The sequence below is a fragment of the Oreochromis aureus genome, linkage group 8 (genome assembly GCF_013358895.1).
Source record: "Oreochromis aureus strain Israel breed Guangdong linkage group 8, ZZ_aureus, whole genome shotgun sequence".
NCBI classification, from domain to species: domain Eukaryota; kingdom Metazoa; phylum Chordata; class Actinopteri; order Cichliformes; family Cichlidae; genus Oreochromis; species Oreochromis aureus.
In genome coordinates, this window is record NC_052949.1 from 6,202,170 (window position 1) to 6,216,830 (window position 14,661).

The 14,661-nt window shown below is 39.8% G+C and overlaps 1 protein-coding gene across 2 annotated transcripts in view; it reads left to right on the forward strand.

Annotated features, from left to right (window-relative positions):
- Positions 1-12,626: 12,626 nt before the first annotated feature.
- Positions 12,627-14,661, forward strand: part of thrab (thyroid hormone receptor alpha b) — a 156,963-nt gene continuing 154,928 nt past the window's right edge. For both annotated transcript variants that reach the window (XM_039616067.1, XM_039616071.1), the window contains exon 1: positions 12,627-12,965. The gene's annotated coding sequence lies outside the window, so the exon portion shown is untranslated. The remainder of the gene's footprint in view (positions 12,966-14,661) is intronic.

Sequence of the window (14,661 nt, forward strand, 5' to 3'; positions counted from 1 at the left end):
TCATTTGGGTTAAATAACACCCGTTTTTTCCAGGTTACCATTTACTGGAAATTTACTTTACGGTGTATCCACAGGTTCTAATAATTGCAGTGCAATGCATGAGAAAATTAACTAAATTTTTTTTTACATTAAAATTATGCCGTAATTCTAAACCTCACAACAAAACTGAAAATGAGATTAACATGGGGACTTTAAGTTGGTATGAAAAGGGAACTAGTGTGACCTCATTGTCAGAAAAATGTTTAAAAAATAACTATTACATTAAAGAAGCATCAACAAAACTCACCTTTAATAGTAACTCTTAATATCTTTGCACTCAGAAACAGTTCATTCATAAAAACTAATTGTTCTGTCATATATAATACACTATCCCTAATATCTATCACTATCTATCCACTGCTGTCATCTCACAAATGTTCCAATGCAGTTTTTTTTTAAATCATCAGTTTTGATCTTTACTAACAACACATGAGTGATTTCTGTGTCTCTCACTGGCTCAGAAAAGTCGAAAGGACTCCTAACATCCTGTAAAGAAGCTGATTTTAGAGCTAAAGCATTTCAGTCTAGTGCGACTTTGGATAGTTTGTTTCAATTTTGAATTATGTATAACAATAACCTCTTTATTAAATTAACCTCATCGCATTAGCTGCGCAACATTTTGGTGAAAATGCTCACATTTCTAGATCACATCAACTGTTTTTTCTGTCAACACTGTGCAGCAGAAACATGATGCTGAAAGATTGCCACCCTCATAACGTCGTTATGGTGAACTTCTTATGAAGCTTTAGCCTGTTTTCATGTGTCTGACTGCACGTTTCGTCCTACTGATTATAACGTCTACATTCACGTGCCACACTGGGCGTTTTGCTAATCACCGCTAACACCTCCACGATGGAATGACACGCTCGCTGCTGTGCGTTTCAAAGGGTTTCCCTCGTGACTGGCCATATCCATTTGGATTTTGCTCCACAGGGCTTTTGCCTCCCTCATTTTCTCCATGCTATTGCAGAGCCAGAGGAAGTCAGTCTTCGCCTTTGCTGAGGCCCAGCCGTAATAAGATTTGAGGGACATCAAAGTGCCTCTCCTTTGAGGAAGAAAAATAGATCGGATGAAAAATAGGCCTGAAATGCAAATGTCCCACTGCGCTGATGAACATGAGTCAGCTTCCTCAGGAGTGCTGCACAAAGACACGAAGACAAGCTTGGACAGTTCAGAAGTTTTGGAAAATGAGTTCATGGATACATTTCAAAGAAAAGCTGTTTGTGTTTAAAACAAGATATGAATCATGTTGTGATGAAAGGCTGCAGTTGGAAAATTGACACTTGGAGGTAATGATGTGAAACTGTTGAAAAACAAGACAGAGATGAATGCACACAAAAGCAAATACACTAAATAAGTGAGTCAACAAGGGAGGCACAATGGCATCTCAAGAAGTGTCATTCCTTCTTTTGAGGAGCATGAATGGAGTTGGCTCGTGCTTTGAATACTGATCACTGACCTCGCTGCAACGTGAAGCAGGATTAGAGGCTGTTTGTGTGAACAAACTTTGAGGTTAGCGCCGACTTTTCCGTCTCAATGACAAGTTCGATCTAAGCTCTGTCTATGCGCTATTTAATTACCTGACACTGTAATAAGAGCGCGGTAGTGTAGTAAGCATATGAAAAACAAGAGTTTTCAAGATAACACGCTTTCATATCAGTCTGCGTTTCCTGTCTCTGTGCTTTATCTGCTGCCTTCCTCTTCCTCTGCAATTGGCAAGCTTGTTTCTATAGTGTTGTGTTTGTTTGCCTTTAACTATTTATTGACAAACCAACCAAGTGGAAGCTCGATTCGGCATTGATCCGCTCCCTACAGCTACAGATACTGTCAGGGGTTGGCTGAGGCATAGTTTCCTGTAAACATTAGGGGCCTGAGAATTTAAACAGATGCGTGGATTTGTGTATGCACAGAGAAGTCGCATGTGTAGAATTTTTCCTTTTTATGAAAGCTTGAGTGTTGCAGATGTGCGCAAGTTTCATTTCCACTTGTAAAGAAGAAGTGCAAGTCTATAATTATGAATTGATTTGTTGACTTGGTGAACTGAAAATAACTTTCCACTGATGTGGACAATGAAGGTATTCTATTCTTTTCTAATCTAGTCTAGTCTAGTCTAGTCTGGTCTGCACACACAACCATTGCACACATTTGTGGTATTGGATTTTTTTTTAGTCAGTTATCCTTGTTACAAAATGCCACTCTCATCTGTCTCTGCGCTTTTGGACATGATGTAGCTTGTTGCAGCGCATTCACGAATCGAGATGACGTTAGTCTATGAAGTCTTTCTCAAAAACCCCTAACATCAGATACCATCACTGTCAAACAATTCCTGGACTCCACAGTAAAAAATACCCAACTTTACAGCGTAGAGGATTCAGTTTCAGTATTCAAATGAGTTTTTATGGACCAATTTGTACCGTTTCTGCATCAGTACTTGGTGAAATTGGCTCTGTTTGTTCAAGGACAGCACAGAAATTAGGTGCCAAATAAGGATTCACCACATACTGGTGTATTATGCAGTGAGGCTGTTTAATTATTCTCAGTTGTCATCTTCTAGCATTATCCCTGCTTGCTGCCTCATCGTGCATATAGGCATCATATACTCCTTTGTCATCTCTTGTCACAGAGTTGTGTCATGGGGTGGTTTTTAGGACATTTTTAATATCTTAAGTATTCAAATATTTAACAGTAGTGTAATAATAATGGGCATTCTAGAGTCACAGCGTCCCAAGACAAAAATTAAAAGGGGGGGGGGGGCTTGCAACCAGCGTTCATCACCATAATCTTTTGTTGCTGAGGACATGTATAAATGTTATTGCTTTAGTTTTGCTGATTTGTTTTTTTCAGCTCCGGGGGCCTTAGATTCCTGCTTCTTTGCAGCGATTTCTTTTCTTTCCTTTTGGGATGGAAGTCCTCTTAATCTGGTTTTTCGTAGCTTTAATTGTTGGTTTACCTCATTTGTTTATGAAGGGAAGTTCCCAGCTTGTGGCTTGCACATACTCCTTCCATTTTTTTGCATTATTTTTTTCTTTACTGCCAAACATTGGTTTATTTTCTGTTTTCTGGAGTTTTTTGGTGCAGCACCTGCTTTGCATCTGACTTCAGGCAGGAATGGCCAGCAACCACTTAAAAAAAAGTGTTTTGGGGGAATACACAAGTTTGGTTGACCGCTCTTTAGGCCTGAGTGACTGCAGCATTATCACTGAGATATGTTGAGGCTGCTTTTCCTGGTTGTGGCTCTTGCACAGTTAGATTCATTAGATTTGTGTAAATAGTATCATGCATGCCACTTACAAAAAAACTGGGTGGAGTGGGGTGGGCCCTCATCTGGGAGGCCAGGTCTACTGGGGCTCAAAGCAGGAGACATGTTGCCTCCCACCAGGCAACCTGTGCAATCATGCTGTGATTATCACTGTTCTGAAGCGTGGACATAAATGCATTTTTATACACCTGGTAAGTCCTGCTGTCTCGTTCACGGACGTCCTCAGCTCTCCTGTCTTGCTAACCAATAGGAGACAGTTTGTTTTGTAAAGAAAAATATTGTTGATATAATAATAGTGTCAATAGTGTTTTCAGTGTGCTGGGCTCCCACTAGGGGTGCTTTTACAAATTTTCTACTAAATTTAACCAGATCTCAGTTTGTATTAAAGTTACATTATCATCTTATTTACTCACATCATCTTATTTCTGCTGCTGTTTGCTTTATTGCTCTCACTTAATATGTTTCGCCTGCGCACACATTTACATTTCAGTAATGCAAATAACAGTGTGGAAGTCTGCGTCCCTCTGTGTGGGTAATGGGACATTTTTCCCATAGTGATTTGGATGACGCTTGATTGTTTTTGCTTTTTATTACAAATGGAGCATTTAGAGGAGCATTACAAGAGCATTTGGGCTGTAAGTGCTGCTGGAAATGGACAGTTTAAATGCAGTCTTATGCTTTTTTTATTCACATATTTAGATTTACGCTCCATTAGGAATTGTCACATGAATGAATATGAAAGTATAGTAGAGAAAAAGACATGAGATGAATGTTTAGAGAGCATCACAGAGAGCGAGGAAATAATGCCTGGATGCTCCAGGTGGATATAGAGAAATGATCAGGGTTAAATCATTTGGCATCCTTGGCCTACTGGGCGTCTGGACTTCTTTTCACTGGAAGATCATCCTTTTGTGAAGAAATACTGGTAGGAATATTTTGTAATAAAAGTCTCAAGGGGCTAGTAAAAGCAATGGTAATAATAAACAGTAATACAGCACAGCTAAATGAATTTCCCTTGTGTTTATTTCATAGCCACACAGCAAGGATAACTGAAGGGATGACAGTGAAGTTAACAAATGAAACAAGTGAGTTTTGTGAAAGGAGGGGAAAAAACATTACAGTTTGTCATGTTCACTTAAATACAATCGAAGTATCCTAGAATCTACAATCACTGCTTTTACTAAGGGGTGTGATGTAGTAATATTCGTGCAGATGGCTATAATATGTATAAATGTTATTGCTTTAGTTTTGCTGATTTGTTTTTTTCAGCTCCAGGGGCCTTAGATCCCTGCTTCTTTGCAGCGATTTCTTTTCTTTCCTTTTGGGATGGAAGTCCTCTTAATCTGGTTTTTCGTAGCTTTAATTGTTGGTTTACCTCATTTGTTTATGAAGGGAAGTTCCCAGTTTGTGGCTTGCACATACTCCTTCCACGTTTTTGCATTATTTTTTTCTGTACAGCCAGAACATTGGTTTATTTTCTGTTTTCTGGAGTTTTTTGGTGCAGCACCTGCTTTGCATCTGACTTCAGGCAGGAATGGCCAGCAACCACTTAAAAAAAAAGTGTTTTGGGGGAATACACAAGTTTGGCTGACCGCTCTTTAGGCCTGAGTGACTTCAACATTATCACTGAGATATGTTGAGGCTGTTTTTCCTGGTTGTGGCTCTTGCACAGGGAAAGCATTGCAGTTAACATCATCACCTCACAGCAAGAACGCTCTGGCCTCAGATCTGTTGCTTCCATAGGTGTGAATGTGAATGGTTGTCAGTCCAGTGATTAACTGCATGTGGTGCAAAACACGTATCAGCAGTTGATTCTGTACATGCCTCAGGTAGTTTTCTTCCCACAGCGATAGGAGTTGGTAATCTTGCTGCAGAGTTAAAGACGTACAGCCTGTCAGCTTCCCTGCTCCCTCTTATTCCATTACTCCCTGCAGTATTTGAAACTGACATGCACATTGGATGAAAAATGTCAGCATTAACCTGCTTTTCTGCCACTGTTTCACAGTGAGTCTGTGGTCTTTGCCGAGCAGAGACATGGTTGCAAATGCGACAAAGTTAAAAGTATCTTTACATGCATGTAGCATGTTTTGAATTAATGTGCATTTAGTCAATTATTCTGCATTTTTACCTTAATTAATAAATTAATCCTAGTGCTTAGGAGCACCACACAACAAAAATCTATTTTTTCAGTTTACTCTGTTTTAACATAAGTGTGAGAAGCCATCATCTTTTCCCCACTTTGAATTCCCAACTCAAAATTATATGTGCTGATCTATGAATCCTCGTTGATTTCAGCTTCTATTTAACCCATCAAAAGAAAACTCTGTAATTTTGCCCTTTACATGATCGATACTTTTAACCTCTGTAGTTTGTGTGATTTTGACAGACAGATTAAAGACAGATTAAAGTTTCAGACAACCTTGTGTCTCATATTATTGCTTGCAAAACACACTCTTTACACCACATTTAGTCTGTTGGGATCTGGTCACCCTAAAGCCAAAATTATGCTCGCTTGCAGATGTGGACAAGGACAGCTGCAAACATCACAGCTGAGTAGTTATTCCTATTATCCTTCTTTTTTCTAGTCCACTTGGAGTCCGCCTCAAGGACAAATCCATAGTTGCTGCATTATAGTACACATTGCAAAAACTGAAGATCATCCATTTGCATTTGCTCTTTGATTATGAAATGTCAGGAATCCGCTGCACCCATAGTGTCACAGCTTCATTAATTTAACAAAAAAGTACATAAAACACAACCTGTGTTCTTTACTGTGTAACAATAATGAAACAAAGACATAGGTAGGTAGAAAAACAAAGATTTTTGGGGGGAGGGTCAGTGCAGCACCATGTTATTTGTGACTAATTACAGCCAGCAACCTCCTGCAACCACTCTCCAATCACCGAATACACATTTTTCCCTAGTGACCGGTGGATACCAGAGGAACACTCACTGGTTTCCAGGCATATGTTTACCAATAGATTTCACAACAACTATCAGCAGCATTCAGCAACCAATCAGGGAGTATGAATTTTTCCCTCGGAACCAGTCCCCAACTGGTCTCTAGGTCTGTGTGACTGGAGCCTTAGAAACTGACATTTGAAGTAGATCTCACACAAATTATACTAGATGAAAAAAGCTATTTAAAAAAAAATCTTATTTATAAATGCATTTATTTTCATTTGCTTTAATCATTTATTTATGAATAAAAGTATAAGTAGTTTATTTTGTGACCACGGTTGCTTGATCTCACATATTCTTAAAAAATTAAGATGAATATCTGAGAATGTATTGCACTCAATTTAAATGCAAACAAACAAAGACATTCATAATTTTACTATCACGTAAACTGTGTGGAAATAATGGACCCTCTTCAATTGTTTCCCCAACACAAGAAATGAAACGTTTTAAAACCCAGCAGTTGATTGTATTGTACTGGCACATAACCTTGAGCACAGCAGGGCCTGTATTAAGCAAAGAACAATATGTTAACTTCAGTCAACAGAGATTGCTATCTTTATGGGCTGGATTAGGTACTTGTGCAATTAAGGCAGAGTACAAGCTGCGCATGGAGCGATCCATTATTCAGAGCAGAGCATCTCTAGTATCGGGCTCTGACAGCCATTTGTTAGATTAACTCTCACTCCCTTGGACTGGACAATTCATGCTGAAAAATGTATACTTTAATTGGAAAGTGTTGCTCCTTTACCTAAACACACTAAGCTTGTTTAAAGAGTTTGTCAGAATGGTGGATGCTGCTAGGGTTCTGTATTCATATTCAGAAAGGATTTGACTGCTCATTTGCTGTTGCAGAGGATCACCTTGCAAATGTCACAGGTGCAGCTTTCCATTAAAGTGGGGTTTTGTTGTTATACCAACAAAGAAACACACAATCAGCGATAGGGTCAGAAATACAAGTGCAAAGGGAAAGAAGGAAATGAGGTTAAATCGAGGGCATGGGCATGACTAATGCTCACTCTAAACCACTTGTTTTTAAGCCTTTGTCCTCTCAAGTGTGAAATATTGTGGTCTGAATAAGGGATTCAAGATGCAGCTACCTTTCGCTCATTGGATTTCAGTGGTCTAGCCGGCATGAATATATTTATTGTATTTTCAGATGAATTCCTCATGTGGAAATTGCATTTTATGCATCGACTTTCTGGTGCTAAAAAACAAAGATTACCAAAGAGAAGCACTCCCAGTTAGATTGCTTAATAATTGAAAAATGATTTATAAAGCTGGTTATGACATTTGGTATCAGAGTCATATTTACATTGTTCTTGTCATTTTGACTGATAAGCATTTTTTTATAACAAGCTTTTTAAATCCTACACATTGTACGAATAACAATATGTAAAAATTAATTCATGAGCAGGGCGGGCAATCAGTGCTTCCATAGGATTAACACTGGAAGAAAATGGGGGTTTAATTCAGTCTGTGACCTATGCAGACTGTTTTTATTGCTTTTTTAAATCTCCAAAATCTCTTCAGCGTTGTAGCGTCAAGTGCAAAAAGCTCTAAATGCCATTTTTGCCCTTACTGTATGGAAATAAGCCAAGGCTGCTTTGGCAACATTTAGATATAGACTTGAACTGAAAAAGTTGAAGGATGTCACTCGTGTGCTCTGGCATTTTGGCATAATTTTACTTATTATATGTACAGCCAATCAAGATAATTAACAGTTCAAGCAGTAAAGCAAATCTTTATTTATATAACACATTTCATTGCATGGGGAATACAGTGTGTTTCACAGAAAGCCAACGATCATTAGAAGAATATGCATATGCATGGGCACAGGTTTCACTCGCACACTGGTGGGAAAGAGGACATATTAAGCGTGCAGCCTGGGGGTTTCCAATTAGAATTTTTTTAGTGTCAGAAAATTAATTTCCTCCATGAATTGTGGTGAATTTTTAAGCATGAACATGTGTCCTTTCTGCATCAAATTATGCTGAACATGTCTTTATTTCTCTAAAAGAAACATAAAAACCTTTTCTTTTCTAAATAAAAGGTTCTGTTTGGTTTGGTTTTTAATTCTACTGAGAGCGAGGAAAGCTTAGGGGGAAAACATATAATTTTCCACATATGTGCATGCTGTATGGATTGCTAAATGCAAAATCACAGTGACAAACTGTACAAAACCCAAGTGAAGCACTGCAAGTTATTTGTCTTTTTAACTGCAATAAGTGTCTCGAATACAATCCTGAGCTTTCCATCAATTTCTAGAAAGAAAGAAAAAATCAGTGACTCTTTGCAGACATATTTGACTGTGCCAGTGTTCCCATTTGGCATTTTTTTTGGTTTTGTGGCTTCGGTAATGTTGACAAATGGTGAATCCAAATCCAAGTCTCGAATTTCCCAGATGCTCTCTCTGCGTTTCTCCACAGTCTGCGGTGGGAATAGATTCATATAGAAAGGCTATTATCCATCCAGCTGTCCATCTTCGCCCTCATTCACGTATTCATCCATCCATTCTCCAGACCAGATGTCCTCATGGCATCTTCCCCCAGCTCCTTTACAGCCAAATCTCTGCATGCATGTAATGTGCACCAATAGGATTCTGTAGTAGTTGTATGCCAGTGCAGGAAGAAGGGCTGACATTTGCAAAGCATGTAGCCAAAGGTTAAGTTTGGGTAGTGCAATGTGTAATTAAAGTGCTTGATTGGACACTTGGAGGCTTTAATATTCATCCTTGAAATTTATCTTGTTGTAAAGTAGTTGCTTATAAATAAACCCAGCACTGAATTTGTGTGTCAGTAGGTGGTTGTACTACATTGGTCTGGCCTGAATATTTGAACAAATCCTGGATGGACTGGCAAAAACTAAAACTGTTATAAAGTTCACAGTTGATGCATTTCTCCACCATGCTGATCCCCCAGCTTCGTTTCCACCAGCAGGTTGATTTTTGATCCAGAGTGAACTAGTCCTGCATCAACTGGCTGGAGCACCGTGCAATTTGGCACACGGTTGCTGTCCCTCAGTAATTGGCGTCCTTCGGCGTTATCACAGCAGCAGCTGAAACTGATGACATCTGAACTCAAAACTCCAGATGCAGGCCTGTAAATCACGCGCCTATTCAACGCCCCCTTTAAAGCAGAACAGAGAGGAATACATCATCATTATTATTAACTGGTGTCTTTCTGTGAACAGCCGGTGGTTATTTGGTTGTTGGTGCTTTATTTTACAGAACAGACTCTTCCTGAAAATAGAAGCGGAAATGAAACAAAGCGGCAAATGACACCAGCGCGACGCCAAACAGAAACTCTCATATCAGGGTTCACATTTTAAAGCCCTGTGTGGGAATGCAGACACACAAGAATCTTTCATGTGTGTGCTGCAGTGGCATTTGCACTTGAAATAAACCTTTATTCTTTACACATTTCCACTTCTGCAAACCCATCAAATGTAAATGCCACACATTCTGGGCGTTCAGTGTGAACAGAGTGTGTCACTCTCGGAGCTGGCGACTGCCTGCATATTTGCAGCAAGATTAGCTGGACAGAAATATCCGTATGGCTTTCAGGGGCTGTACATTCACCGAACACAGGATGTCTTTCAAGACTGGAGAGAGGAAGGAGAAAGCTTTTGAATCCCTGAAGCTTCACTTCATAAGATCTTCCGGTGCCATGTTCTTTTTAAGAAAAAAAAGTTGGACTCTATTCTAAAAAAGATGTGATGGTATTATTTATATATCTTTTTTTTTTTTGAAAAAGAAAGCTTTTGCACTTTACCATTTGATGATAGAATCCCTGATGCCTTCGGGATCTCAGCGTGACGGCTTATTTGAAACAATTGTGGTAATTTTGCTGCAAGAAAGAAGATTATGTTTTTCCAGCTGTTATTTTGATCAAAATAAGTGGAGTCTATTATCTCTCAAGTTTAAATGTAACATTATATTTGATGATAACAAAGAATATTATCTGCTCTGTATCCACAGTTGTTGTTAGTTATTAAATAAGTGGAATGATGCACAATATAGCGAGAATGAGATTGTAGTGAGAAGAAAACATGTTTTATTAAATATGATGCGTAATTTAGGGGTAACAAACATATGGCTCGCAGACCAGAAATGGCACAGCAAGGGGTGCAGTCTTGCTGGTTGCCTTTCTAACATCCAGTGATTTAAAAAAAAGAAAGGAATATATAAGATGCAGTGCTGTTTCTGCTCCGGTGATTCCATAATAATGGCTTAGGGGTTAAAAACTGTGAGAAGTATTTCTAAATCTCATAAGACTTTGTAATTATAAAGAAGGAAACACCATATATTAGAGCCAAACGTTAAAAAACAACAACATTTAGAGCAGTCTGAAGCCTGCTCTTTGTCTGATGTAGGTTTCTATCTGCTCGGCAGTGCTGCATCTCCTTTGTTATATTTTTCACTTCCAGCAGGGCAAAGGTCTGAACTGCATGCCGGTTGCTTCAGCATCCCGACTCCTCTGCTATGAAGCCATGCTGTTGTAATAGCCACAGTATGCTGTTTAGCATCATCTTGCTGAAATATATAAGCTTCCGTGAACAGGACATCATCTGGATGGAAGCATGTGTTCTTCTAAAACCTGTATATATAACCTTTATAGCACTGATGGTCCCTTTACATATGTGAAAGCTGACAATTCCATGGGCACTAACGCATCCCCATACCATCAGAGACAGCAGGGTTCTGAACTTAACTCTGATAATAAGCCAGACCGTCCCGCCCCCCTTAAATTCAATTCAATTTTATTTATACAATGCCAAATCACAACAATCACCTCAAGGCGCTTTATATTGTAAGGTAGGCCCTACAATAATACAACAGAGAAAAACCCAACAACCCCCTGTGAGCAAGCACTTTGGCGACAGTGGGAAGGAAAAACTCCCTTTTAACAGGAAGAAACCTCCAGCAGAACCAGGCTCAGGGAGGGGCGGGGCCATCTGCTGCGACCGGTTGGGGTGAGAGAAGGAAGACTGGACAAAAGACATGCTGTGGAAGAGAGACAGAGATTAATAACAAGTGCGACTGAATGCAGAGAGGTCAAAATGAGCTTTGATCCAGAGAAGACGGCGGCGTTTTAGAATTATGTTGACATATGGCTTCCTCTTTGCTTGACGGAACTTTAACCTGAATTTGTTAATGGCACGGTGAACTTTCACTCACAATGACTTCTGGAAGTGTTCCTGAGCCCATACTGTGATTTCCATGACAGAGTCACGCTTGTCTTTAATGCAGTGCCGCCTGAGGACCTGAAGATCACACGCGTCCAGTATTGATTTTCAGCTTTGTCCCTTGTGTACAGAGATTTCTCCAGATTCTTGGAATCATCTGATGATGTTATGTACTGCAGATGATGAGACATTCAAAGTCTTTGCAATTTTACTTTAAAGAAAATTATTCGGAGTTTGTTGTAATGCACATTTTTGCCCCTGTCCTTAATTTCCACATTTTTTTGCTGGTGCTATCAAATTAAAAATAAGACAATATTTGTAGACTGTCTTTTTGTTAAATTTTATTTAGAAAAAGATTTGATCGGAGTAGGTTTGGACATGCATGTTTAAAAGATATGATAATTGATTAGGCCAACAGATGAATCATTAAAATCGAGTGCTTTATTGAATAAAAATATTTCAGTATCCGCCTTTCTTTAAAAATCAACTGTAAAGGGATATTAGTCAAACAAGACAATAAACTCGGAAGGATTATTGATTATTTTGCTGATTATTTCTAATCACTTCATGTATAAAATGTCTGAAAAGCATGGGCATACTCCCATATCGTCAGTTTACGTTTGATTTTTTTTAAACAATTATTCAATAAAATGCTCAATTTTATTGATTCTTCAATAGACCTAATCAATTATTTTTAAAAAACGCACGTCCAAACCGATTCCAATCAAAATATAGCTATTTGTGGAATCCTATTAATAAAATGTGTCTCTATATTATTTATTTTATTATTAATATATATTATTATATTTTCCCCGGCTCTAACATTGTTTCCTATTACAGTATTTCACGCCTCTGTTACGTTCATTCATGACATCTGAATGTTCATTGAGGTGAATGACTCCCAGATTCCCAGGGGGAGGGAGGGAAGGATGAGGAGGAAACGGGGATGGAGGGGGCCTCCGAGGGGGTGATGATGAAGTCAATAAATAAGGACAAGTGAGGCGAGTCAAAGAAGAGGATTGCGCCGCATTTCACGCGACACGAACGTCCCGACATGTGTCCGTGTGTACAGTGCGTGCTTTACAGTGGAATTCCTGTAGAGAGCAGTAGATAGTTTTAATAAGTGCTTACACTGCCGAGCGCTCCCCTTACTGTACCGGGCATAAGCGGAGGGAGGAGCGAGCGTGTAGTATTTCTTTTTCGCTTCTTTCCCCCCGCTGTCGTTGCAGCCCATCCAAACGCTACTGGAAGGCAACAAAAAGGGGAAACAAACGGCTCGAATCCGCGCTGAAGCTTTGCACGAAGGAGCACTGGGGGTTGTTGTCCGAGCGCGGAGATAATTTGACGGTACGAGGCGCAGCAGCTTGGCCGAGGAATGGGCTCGGAGTGAGGGGACGGGGGAGCCATCCAGCGCTTCTCTACTGCTACACTTGTGCATGAACCCGGGGACTTTCTCCCGCTTTATTTCCGCCTCGTATCCCAGCTGGAAGTTGTGTCCAAACCGCGTGGGGAGTAACTGAAGGTGAGTGTTGCGATCATGCCGAAACACGTCCGACGTTCACAGCGTGGTGGGCAGGCAGTTGTTTGGCGGCGCTAGCCTCAGTAGCCCGGGCTGGTTTGACAGATCGGATCAGCAGCGAAGGGTAACGCACGGAGTGGAGTCCAGCAGGGGCTGGGTAATCCTGCTCGTCACTCCGGCACCACTGTATCACTCCGGCTAGCAGTTGTCAGCACACCCAAAGTGATCATCAGGGTACTGATAGAGCCTTTTTTTGTTGGCTTTTGTTGCGGTTAATTGTACTGTGTGCAGCTTGGCATTTACGCCTGCTGCACACTGACGCGCGCACGGTCAAATCACGCATACACACGTGCACACACGCATAGGGGCTGATAGCTTAACTGATAAAGATCAGTAGCTATGACAGGCTACACCTACAGTCCTCCTAAAGGGAGCCTCAAGTGGCGGTTACCTGACCCTAATTTGGTTTCCAACTTTTTCTTCCCTCGGATGTTGCAGAAGTCACAGCCCTAGTCCAACAATGCAGTCTGTAATCTAGTATCAGTAAGAGCACTGCAGATCAATGCTTATTACTATGATTTAAGGCTCTAATAAATTAACTTTAAGTCAGGGGCGTTTCCAGGATTTATTTATTTTTATTTTTTTTTTTACAATGGGGTGGTGAAGGGGAGGTCCACAGGAAGTCAGTATATTTGATCAGAAATAGGGAAAAAAACCTGTTTATTATATTTTCAGGCTCCCGTGCAGACTTGTGCACTAATGCAAGCAATATTAAATCAAAACTGGTGCTGCACAAGAGTTTAAGCATCATTTTGTAGAGGGTGGGATTTAGACACTTTAAGTAAAAGCTATGGCCATAATTTAGTAATAGTATTAAAGCTTATCATCAAAAGAAGTGTCAACAGTGAAAATAGTTATTATACAGATTGCACTTATTGAGTCATTAATGTGTGATTCACAGCAATCGTGTTGAGGCATATGATTCCACTTTCAATTCTGCTTTATCAACATCAGTCTGCAAAAATAGCAATTGACTGTGCAAAGCTATAAAGGTATATGGTGGTTGAGCAAATCTACTGACTGTATGCAACTGCTGGTCTTATCCATGCTCTCATTCATTGGTGGGAGGCCAGTGATATGTCACTGATGGGAGTTGTGTCACTCTGTTTCTCTCTCATGGACACCACAGCCCTGCTCAGGTGATGCAGAAATAAGATTTTAAATCACTGGAAATGATCTTGCATTGCAAACAGTCCTATAGATCAAAACGAGTGTGACAAATGCACTTTTAAGTTTGCAAGATCCTATGTGTGCATGTATTTTGTGCATTTGTGTAAATGTAGCTGGTTACATGATAGTCCCTGTAATCCTTTAGGACCTTTTCTCTTCCTGCTTCTGTCTGTGCACAATTAACGCCCAGTACAGCTCTGATGATCGCTGTCAGATCTGATCACTTTATATCGCACATATCTGAGCATTGTTCTAGTTGATCAGCACATTAAAGCAATTACAGCTGTTAAATGCTCTGTTATGCTGTGCATCCACTAATGCAGTTTGTTTTAGATAAACAGCTGCAGAATAGAGTACAGTTCAATACAGTAGGGTGGTTAAAGACAGCTTTGGCATGAATGCCAAACCAAATGCAAAGTATTGCCAACTGAACTGCTTAATGATGCCAAGAAACACCTTAATAATGCTT